The 8,419-nt window shown below is 41.6% G+C and overlaps 1 non-coding gene across 1 annotated transcript; it reads right to left on the bottom strand.

Moving 5' to 3' along the window:
- Window positions 1–8,096: 8,096 nt before the first annotated feature.
- On the bottom strand, window positions 8,097–8,204 carry LOC130952239 (small nucleolar RNA R71). The gene has a single exon (XR_009074420.1). It is a non-coding gene; the product is annotated as a small nucleolar RNA R71 (small nucleolar RNA).
- Window positions 8,205–8,419: the final 215 nt, after the last annotated feature.

Genomic DNA, 8,419 nt, shown 5'->3' with positions numbered 1-8,419 from the left:
GACCTGATCACCTATGTGGCTCCATGAGAGCCCACTGTCAAGCTATTGACATTAAAGAAGCGCTTATTGGGAGGCAACCCAATTTTTATTTATCTAATTTTATTTTTATTTTATTGTTCTTCTATGCTTTATTAGGTACATGATCATGTGGAGTCACGAAAAAAATATTAAAAATAAAAACAGAATCAAAAACAGCAGAAGAAAAATCACACCCTGGAGGAAGGACTTACTGGCGTTCAATGCCAGTAAGGAGCATCTGGCTGGCGTTCAACGCCAAAACAGAGCATGAATCTGGCGCTGAACACCAGAAACAAGCAACATCCTGGCGTTTGAACACCAGGAATGTGCCCTGAGGAAAGCTGGCGCTGAACGCCAGTAACAAGCATGGAACTGGCGTTCAACGCCAGAAACATGCTGCATCTGAGCGTTGAACGCCCAGAACGTGCATCACCTCGGCGTTTAAATGCCAGAATGGTATGCAAAGGCATTTTACATGCCTAATTGGTGCAGGGATGTAAATCCTTGACACCTCAGGATCTGTGGACCCCACAGGATCATCCCAGGATCTGTGGACCCCACAGGATCCCCACCTAACATATTCTCCCCTCTTCTCAACATTCATCCTCTCTTTCCAATAAACACTCTTCCCCAAAACCCTTCACCAATCACCTCAATCTCTCTTCCCCAATTACCACCATCACCACTCACATTCATCCACTCTTCCCCATAAACCCCACCTACCTTCAAAATTCAAATTTTCTTTCCCACCCAATCCCACCCTAAATGGCCGAACCTTCACCTTCTCCACTTCCTATATAAACCCCTCCATCCTTCTTCATTTTCACACAACACAAACCTCTCTTCTCCTTCTTGGTCGAATACACCTCTCCCCCTCTCCTCCATATTTTCTTTCTTCTTCTTCTTCTTTTCTTTCCTCTCTTGCTCGAGGGCGAGCAATATTTTAAGTTTGGTGTGGTAAAAAGCATAAGCTTTTTGTTTTTCCATTACCATTGATGGCACCCAAGGCCGGAGAATCCTCTAGAAAAGGGAAAGGGAAGACAAAAGCTTCCACATCCGAGCCATGGGAGATGGAAAGATTCATCACTAAAGACCATCAAGACCACTTCTATGATGTTGTGGCCAAGAAGAAGGTGATCCCCGCGGTCCCTTTCAAACTCAAGAAGAATGAGTATCCGGAAATCCGACATGAGATCCAAAGAAGAGGTTGGAAGTTCTAACAATCCCATCCAACAAGTCGGAATATTAATGGTCCAAGAGTTCTATGCCAATGCATGGATCACTAGGAACCATGATCAAAGTGTAAACCCGAACCCAAAGAATTATCTTACAATGATTCGGGGGAAATACTTGGATTTTAGTCCGGAAAATGTGAGGTTGGCGTTCAACTTGCCCATGATGCAAGAAGATGCACGCCCCTACACTAGAAGGGTCAACTTTAATCAAAGGTTTGACCAAGTCCTTATAGACATATGTGTGGAAGGAGCCCAATGGAAAAGAGACTCCAAAGGCAAGCCGGTTCAACTAAGAAGACTGGACCTCAAGCCTATGGCCAGAGGATGGTTGGAGTTCATTCAATGCTCCATCATCCCTACTAGCAACCGATCTGAAGTTACTGTGGATCGGGCCATCATGATTCATAGCATCATGATTGGAGAGGAAGTAGAAGTTCCTGAAGTCATCTCCCTTGAACTCTACAAAATAGCCAAAAAGCCCTCCACCATGGCTAGGCTAGCTTTTCCTCATCTTATTTGCCATCTATGTTACTCAGCTAGAGTTATCATAGAAGGAGACATCCTCATTGAGGGAGATAAGCCCATCACCAAGAAAAGGATGGAGCAAATGAGAGAGCCCACTCATGGAGCCCAAGGGTGGATCAATTAAGGGTGGAACATCAAGAGCACTCCATCATTCTCCATGAAATTAGAGAAGATCAAAAAGCAATGAGGGAGGAGCAACAAAGACAAGGAAGGGACATAGAAGAGCTTAAGGACATCATTGGTCCTTCAAGAAGAAGACGCCACTAAGGTGGACTCCTTCCTTGTTCTTATTTTTCTGTTTTTCGATTTCTATGTTATATGTTTATCTATGTTTTGTGTCTCTACTTCATGATCATTAGTATGTAGTAACTATGTCTTAAAGCTATGAATAAATTCCATTAATCCTTCACCTCTCTTAGTTGTTTATTGATGAGCGGATAATTTGTACGCTTTTTGGCATTGTTTTTAGTATGTTTTTAGTAGTTTTAGTTGAGTTCTTAGTATATTTTTATTAGTTTTTAGTTAAAATTCAATTTTCTGGACTTTACTATGAGTTTGTGTGTTTTTCTGTGATTTCAGGTATTTTCTGGCTGAAATTGAGGGACCTGAGCAAAAATCTGATTCAGAGACTGAAAAGGACTGCAGATGCTGTTGGATTCTGACCTCCCTGCACTCGAAGTAGATTTTCTGGAGCTACAGAAGCCCAATTGGCGCGCTCTCAACGGCGTTGGAAAGTAGACATTCTGGGCTTTCCAGCAATATATGATAGTCCATACTTTGCCCAAGATTTGATGGCCCAAATCGGCGTTCAAAGTCACCTACAGAAATTCCAGCGTTAAACGCCGGAACTGGCACCTAGATGGGAGTTAAACGCCCAAACTGGCACCAAAGCTGGCGTTTAACTCCAAGAGGAGTCTCTACACGAAAATGCTTCATTTGCTCAGCCCAAGCACACACCAAGTGGGCCCGGAAGTGGATTTTTATGTCATTTACTCATCTATGTACTAGTTCTCTATATATAGGACCTTTTACTATTGTATTTGGACATCTTGGGATTATTTTAGATCCTTTGATCATATAGAGAGTCTTTTGATCATGTTTTGATGATTGAACTCACTTTGGGAGGCTGGCCATTCGGCCATGCCTAGACCTTGTTCTTATGTATTTTCAACGGTGGAGTTTCTACACACCATAGATTAAGGTGTGGAGCTCTGCTGTACCTCGAGTGTTAATGCAATTACTATTGTTCTTCTATTCAATTCCGCTTGTTCTTTGTCCAAGATATCACTTGTTCTTCAATCTGATGAAGGTGATGATTGACACTCATCATCATTCTCACCTATGAACAATGTGACTGACAACCATTCTTGTTCTACAAGCATCTGAGGCTTAGTGAATATCTCTTGGATTTCTGATTGCATGATGCATGGTTGATCGCCTGACAACCGAGTGCTCGCCTGACAAATGAGCCAGCCATTCCGTGAGATCAGAGTCTTCGTGGTATAGGCAAGAACTGATGGCGGCATTCAAGAGAATCCGGAAGGTCTAACCTTGTCTGTGGTATTCTGAGTAGGATTCAATGATTGAATGACTGTGACGTGCTTCAAACTCCTAACCTGCTGGGCGTTAGTGACAGACGCAAAAGAGGGATTCTATTCCAGTAGGAGCGGGAACCAACCGGTGATTGGCCGTACTGTGACAGAGTGCGTGAGCATTAGCTTTTACTGCGAGGATGGGAGGTAGCCACTGACAACGGTGAAACCCTACACGAGCTTGCCATGGAAAGGAGTAAGAAGGATTGGATGAAGACTGTAGGAAAGCAGAAAGACGGAAGGGAAGGCATCTTCATACGCTTATCTGAAGCTCTCACCAGTGATATACATAAGTATCTCTATCTTTATCTTTTATGTATTTTCGTTTATCACCATATCCATTTGAGTCTGCCTGACTGAGATTTACAAGATGACCATAACTTGCTTCATACCACCAATCTCCGTGGGATCGACCCTTACTCGCGTAAGGTTTATTACTTGGACGACCCAGTGCACTTGCTGGTTAGTTGTGCGAAGTTGTAGTGATCACAATTTCGTGCACCAAGTTTTTGGCGCCGTTGCCGGGGATTGTTCAAGTTTTGAGCAAGCTTTTGGTTGATGACAAGTCATCATATACCCATTTTTCAAGCTAATCTCACTTGTTTTGTTAGCATTTATGCACTTTCTTGCATCCTAAGTAAGTGATTTGGAGTGAAAATGCACAACTTCTCTAAATCAAGCAACCACTATGAAATTAATGTTAAATCATGAGGTTTAAGCTAATTTTAATTGCATTTTAATTGATTTATAAGCCTCTTGAAATTAGTGATACTTTGAGTGGTTGTTTGGTTTATTATAGGTGAAGAAAAGAAAAGAAAATGAAAAGCGTGGCCTAAGAAGCGTGACACAAGAAAAGGAAAGCGTGGCCAAAGGGGAGAGAAGCGTGCCGCATCACAATGGAGGAAGCAACCTTGCCCTCCACAAGGGCAGACTGCCCTCTAGGAGGGCAGCATTAAGTGACCAAGCAAGCAAAGGCAACCCTGCCCTGCCCACTCTAAGGGCAGAGCACAAAATGGTGCCTTGGAGCCAAGAGAAGCAAACTCTGCCCTGCCCTTGTGGAGAGCAGGATCGGGCTCCATGAGGAAGAAAATCAAGATAAAAATGTCAACAATGCAAGCCACAAGGTTCGAACAAAGAACCATGAGGAAGCCAAAGACTAAGGGTGACTAGCGTGCCAAGAAACCAAGAAAATAATTAGCGTGCATGCCTCCGCCCAGTTTCGAACACGGGCCATGAAGGAAGGATCATTGCCCTGCCCTTGGCGCGGGCAGGGCAGAATCGTGAGTGTGCGCATCAAGAAGCACCATCCGCGCGCACAAACGCCCCCTGGCGCACCAAAACCATTCCTGCCCTGCCCTTGGCGCGGGCAGGGCAGCGTCCCGCGCGCCAACGTGCATCGCGCGCACGCGCGCGTTCCTCATCTAGCAGCACCAAGCGCACGCATGCCTCACGTTCTGGTGCACCAACCTTCCAGCCCTGCCCTTGGCGCGGGCAGGGCAGCCTCTGGCGCACCAACCTCGTGCCAAACGCGCACCACGCAGCACCAAGACGCATCATGGCCGCACCAACTCCAAGCACCAAGCATCAATTTTCTGCCCTGCCCTCCACAAGGGCAGGGCAGCCTCCTGGGAGTGGTTTTTGGGCCAAAATTCAAATTAAAAATTAATTTGAATTCATTTCTTCACCAATCCAAAAGCCCATCCAAATCCCAAAATCCAAGAATAGAAAGTGTATAAATAGGAGTTAGTTTGATGTAATTAGGACCTTTATGCTCATTTTTGAATTTTCACTTTTACCTTGGCTTTGAAATTCTACTTTCACCCTTCTTTTGAGCTTTTGTAATTGTCATTGAGAGAATTGACCGAGAACTAAGAGGATCAAAGGAGAATTGAGTGATCTCCTTCCTCAATTCCCTTGGGCAATTCTACTCTTCTGTTTTCTGAGTATTGGGTGTGTGAAATTGGGGAAATTCTGTCCCAATTCCCATTCAAGCTCTCTGCACTTTATTTCCTGCATAATTCAATCTAAATTCTGTTCTTCTACTGCTTATTCCTAAATTTTCTGTTAATTGCTTAGTGAATCCATATCTGGGAAGGAAATTGGGTTTTAGGCTCTGCTACCTAAGCCCTTGGGATCCTGAGATCATAATTCACTCTTGGGTTCTTCTGTGAACTTCTGCTACATTTTGTTTCATTTCTGTTTGGATGTTTATTGCTTCTGATTTAAATTCTACTCAATTAACTATTGCAATTTACTTCTTCTTTGTTTAGATCTTGCAATCCCACTCCTCAATTCCCTTTTACTTTCTTGCAATTTATCTTTCTTGCCATTTAAGTTACTGCAATTTAAGTTTCTTGCACTTTAAGTTTCAGTCATTTACTTTCTTGCTCTTTAAGATTCTGCACATTTACAATTCTGTTCTTCAATTTACTGCAGTTTTCCCTCTCCCCTTTACATTTACTGTAATTTACTTTCTGTTAAACACAAATCACTCAACCAAAACTTGATTTGCTTGACTAAATCACCCACTGAACTAAAATTGCTCAATCCTTCAATCCCTGTGGGATCGACCTCACTCATGTGAGTTATTATTACTTGATGCGACCCGGTACACTTGCCGGTGAGTTTTGTGTTGGATCGTTTTCCACACATCATTGGTCCGGTAACATCAGTGCCAAAATCCGGCAACAGCACCAAGTTTTTGGCGCCGTTGCCGGGGATTGTTCTTGTGTATGGACAACTGACGGTTCATCTTGTTGCTTAGATTAGGCATTTATTTTTTTCGAAATTCTTGAAGATGAAGTCTAGAGTTTCATGATGATTTGCTGAAATCTGGCTGGCTGTAAAGCCATGTCTAATTTCATTGGACCGAGGTTTCAACTTATCATCACAAGAGCTTGTTGATCTTGCTTTTGGAGCAGTGATCTGCTAAGGCTTGGCTGGCCTCTGGCCATGTCTAGTGTTTTGGACCGAAGCTTTCTTTGAAAGCTTGGCTGGCTGTGAAGCCATGTCTAATTCCTGGACCGGAGTCTTAGACTAGCATTGCACTGATTCCTGGAATTCTCACTAAGAATTTTGATGTTCCCACTTAATTTTCAAAAAAACACAAAAAAAAAATTCATAAAAACCAAAAATACTTCTTGCTTGAGTCTAGTGTCTCATCTTAAGTTTGGTGTCTTGCATGCATTGTTATTTGATTCTTGTTGCATTTAGATTATTAAAAATCCAAAAATATTTTTAATTTGTGTCTTTGCAAGTCAATAATACAGAGAATTGAAGATTCAGAACATACTGCAGAGGAATTATACAGAAAAAGCTGGGCATTCGAAAATGCCCAGTGAAGAAGGCAGACTGGCGTTTAAACGCCAGCCAGGGTACCTGGTTGGGCGTTTAACGCCCAAAAAGGGTGCATTTTGGGCGTTAAACGCCAGAATGGATACCATTCTGGGCGTTTAACGCCAGGATGGTGCTAGGGGGAAGATTTTGTTTTCAAATCAATTTTTTTTTCAAGTTTTCAAAGTTTTTCAAAATCAAATCTTTTTCAAATCATATCTTTTCAATCAAATGTTTTCAAAATTAATTTCTTTCCTTTTTCAAAGATACTTACTAACAATTAATGATTTGATTGAAACATCAAAAGATTGTTACCTTTTCTGTTGAGAAAGGTTTAAATGTTTCAAATCATATCTTTTCTTGTTAGGCAAGTCATTAATTTTTAAAATCAAATCTTTTTAAAATTGTTTTCAAATCAAATCTTTTTAAAAATTGTTTTCAAATCATATCTTCTCAATCACATTTTTTAAAAAAACCAATCATATCTTCTTAACCACATCTTTTTCAAAATAGTTTTCAATCAAATCTTTTTGATTTCTAATTTAAAAATCTTTTTCAAAAATCACTTGATTTCTTTTTCACTTTGAATTTTCGAAAATTATCAATCAAATTTTCAAAATGTTTTCAAAATCTTTTTAATTGAATTTTCGAAAATTCTCTTCCCTCCTTCTCACATCCTTCTATTTATGGAGTACCACTCCTTCTCAATGCACAATTCGAACCTTATCTAAGTAAAGTTCGAATTCTTCTTCTCCTTCTTCTTTCTATTTCTCTTTTCCTCTGACACCTCAAGGAATCTCTATACTGTGACATAGAGGATTCCACATTTTCTTGTTCTCTTCTCTTCCATATGAGCAGGAGCAGAGACAAAGGCATTCTTGTTGAAGCTGACCCTGAACCCGAAAGGACCTTGAAGAGAAAGCTAAGAGAAGCCAAAGCACAACTCTCTTTAGAGGACCTGATCGAATTCTTCAAGGAAGAAGAAGACATGGCAGCCGAAAATAACAATAATGCAAACAATGCAAGGAAGGTGCTGGGTGACTTTACTGCACCTACTCCTGATTTTTATGGGAGAAGCATCTCTATCCCTGCCATTGGAGCAAACAACTTTGAGCTTAAGCCTCAATTGGTTTCTCTAATGCAACAGAATTGCAAGTTCCATGGACTTCCAATGGAAGATCCTCATCAGTTTTTAGCTGAATTCTTGCAGATCTGTGACACAGTCAAGACTAATGGGGTTGACCCTGAGGTCTACAGACTGATGCTATTCCCTTTTGCTGTAAGAGACAGAGCTAGAATATGGTTGGACTCTCAACCTAAAGAAAGCCTGGACTCTTGGGAAAAGCTAGTCAATGCCTTCTTGGCAAAGTTCTTTCCACCACAAAGATGGAGTAAGCTTAGAGTGGAAGTCCAAACCTTCAGACAGAAGGATGGAGAATCCCTCTATGAAGCTTGGGAAAGATACAAACAATTGATCAGAAGATGTCCTTCTGACATGCTTTCTGAATGGAGCATCATAGGTATTTTCTATGATGGTCTCTCTGAACTATCCAAGATGTCCTTGGATAGCTCTGCTGGAGGATCTCTTCATCTGAAGAAGATGCCTACAGAGGCTCAAGAGCTCATTGAAATGGTTGCAAATAACCAATTCATGTACACTTCTGAAAGGAATCCTGTGAACAATGGGACTAGTCAGAAGAAAGGAGTTCTTGAGAT

Source organism: Arachis stenosperma, chromosome 9, assembly GCF_014773155.1.
Source record: "Arachis stenosperma cultivar V10309 chromosome 9, arast.V10309.gnm1.PFL2, whole genome shotgun sequence".
Lineage (NCBI taxonomy): Eukaryota > Viridiplantae > Streptophyta > Magnoliopsida > Fabales > Fabaceae > Arachis > Arachis stenosperma.
The sequence above is the reverse complement of the archived record's forward strand: the minus strand, read 5'-3'. Positions and strand labels throughout refer to the sequence as shown.